The sequence below is a fragment of the Penaeus vannamei genome, chromosome 38 (genome assembly GCF_042767895.1).
Source record: "Penaeus vannamei isolate JL-2024 chromosome 38, ASM4276789v1, whole genome shotgun sequence".
NCBI classification, from domain to species: Eukaryota; Metazoa; Arthropoda; class Malacostraca; order Decapoda; family Penaeidae; genus Penaeus; species Penaeus vannamei.
The window spans coordinates 25,296,149-25,298,648 of record NC_091586.1 but is presented as its reverse complement, the minus strand read 5'-3'; the positions used below and the strand labels follow the sequence as shown (position 1 = coordinate 25,298,648).

Sequence of the window (2,500 nt, the reverse complement as noted above, 5' to 3'; positions counted from 1 at the left end):
GGGAGGATGTAAGGATGGAAGTGAGGGAAGGGAAGGAAAAGGGAAGAACGGAAGGGAGGAAGGGAAAGAGGATGTAAGGATGGAAGGGCGGGAAGGAAATGGATAAAGGAAGAAAGGTAGAGAGAGTGAATGGAAGAGAAGCAGAAAGGGGAGGAGGGAAAGAGGAAGGAATGTCAGACAGGAGGGAGGGAAGAGAGGGATGAAAGGGTGGAAGAGGAAACGAAAGAGGGCCTGGAGAAGAGGAGGGAATGATGCAGGGAGGGTGAAGATGAGAGAAGCAAGGAAGAAGAGAAGGAGGGAGGGAAGGAGAGAAAGATCGTGGGAAGAGAGAAGAATTGAAGAGGAGAGAAAAGGAAAAAGAAAGCTCGTGGTAGCAGAGAAGAAGAATGGAAGAGGAGAGAAAGAGAGAAAGAGTAAAAGAAAAAAAAGGAAAGGAGAGAAAAGATCATGGAAGGAGAGAGAAAATAATGGAAGAAGCGAGAAGGAGACAGAAAGAGAGAGAACGAGAAAAGAAAAACAAATAAAAAAGCAATAAGCAACGAACGAGGGAGGGCGGAGAAAGGGGGGTTCCTCACCTACCCTAATGAAGGTGCCTCCTCCCCTCCTCCCCCCCTCCCCCTCCCTCCTCCCCTCCCCCTCCCTCCTCCACCCCGCCTCAACCCTGTCCATCAACCTCACTCTTATCACGGGCCACCGAGGGGAGAGAAGCCAAGAGGGAAGGAAGAGGAAGAGGGAGAGAGAGAGAGAGAGAAAAAGACGATTATGTGGGATGGAGGAACCGAGAGAGAGAGAGAGAGAGAGAGAGAGAGAGAGAGAGAGAGAGAGAGAGAGAGAGAGAGAGAGAGAGAGAGAGAGAGAGAGAGAGATAGAGAGAGAGAGTGAGTGAGAGAGAGCAAAAAGGATGCTTATGAAGGAAAAGGGGAATATTGGTGGCGATGGCAATCAATAATGATGGCTGTAAATAATAAAAAGATTGATGATGATGATTCCTAAAACAACTTCATATACAAACTATGCAATAGTATTAAAAACAAAAACAATAACAAAGACAAGTAGAACCAAACACACATACACATACACGCAGACACACATACACACAGACACAGACACAGGCACAAACACACACACACACGCACACGCAAACATACACGCACACGCACACACACGCACACACACACACACACACACACACACACACACACACACACACACACACACACACACACACACACGAAAACAACAACCCTAGGCGTGAAATGAGTGTGCAGGAGATTTGTGCTAAAAGAAAACTTTTATAGTGTATATACATTCACATATATACATATGTACAGAACACACACATATGCATACAAACATAAATATATACTTATGAATGAATATACATTTATATACATATACATAAATACATACATACATACATACATATATATACACACACACACATATATATATATATATATATATATATATATATATATATATATATATATATATATATATATGCATATATATAAATAAATTCATCATATATGCCCACTAGAACTAAGCCTATCTATCCCTTAATATCACCAACAACAATAAAGGTAGTTCTCGTGGAGAGCTTTAGCCTCCAAGGGCCCTATGGTTAATTAGGAATAAAACACACATCCAAAACAACTGTAAGGCAAATGCACGGTCATGGGCATTAGCAATAAACGTTCATGCAGAGAGAGAGAGAGAGAGAGAGAGAAAGAGAGAGAGAGAGAGAGATAGAGAGATAGAGAGAGAGAGATAGAGAGAGAGAGATAGAGAGAGAGAGAGAGAGAGAGAGAGAGAGAGAGAGATAGAGAGAGAGAGAGAGAGAGAGAGAGAGAGAGAGAGAGAGAGAGAGAGAGAGAGAGAGATAGAGAGAGAGAGAGAGAGAGAGAGAGAGAGAGAGAGAGAGAGAGAGAGAGAGAGAGAGAGAGAGAGAGAGAGAGAGAGAGAGAGAGAGAGAGAGAGAGAGAGAGAGAGAGTAAGAGAGAGAGAGAGAGAGAGAGAGAGAGAGAGAGAGAGAGAGAGAGAGAGAGAGAGTAAGAGAGAGAGAGAGAGAGAGAGAGAGAGAGAGAGAGAGAGAGAGAGAGAGAGAGAGAGAGAGAGAGAGAGAGAGAGAGAGAGAGAGAGAGAGAGAGAGAGAGAGAGAGTAAGAGAGAGAGAGAGAGAGAGAGAGAGTAAGAGAGAGAGAGAGAGAGAGAGAGAGAGAGAGAGAGAGAGAGAGAGAGAGAGAGAGAGAGAGAGAGAGAGAGAGAGAGAGAGAGAGAGAGAGAAAGTCAAGAAAAAGAGAAAGTCAAAGAAAAAGAAGAGAAATAGAGAAAGAGGTTGAAAACACGAGAAAGAAAGAGAATTAGAAAGACAAAAAGTACAGAGAACATACATAAAATAGAAAAAACAAAGCAAAGAAAAGAAAAAAACGAAACGCATTCACACAAAAAAAAATCATACAAATCACAAGCACAAAACAAAAAAAATCACACACAAAAAT

General features: G+C 42.4%; 1 protein-coding gene across 6 annotated transcripts in view; it reads right to left on the bottom strand.

The window, feature by feature from the left end:
* The window catches only part of LOC113817748 (inositol polyphosphate-4-phosphatase type I A), a 160,684-nt gene that overhangs the window by 74,002 nt on the left and 84,182 nt on the right, over positions 1 to 2,500 (bottom strand). The window lies entirely within an intron of this gene.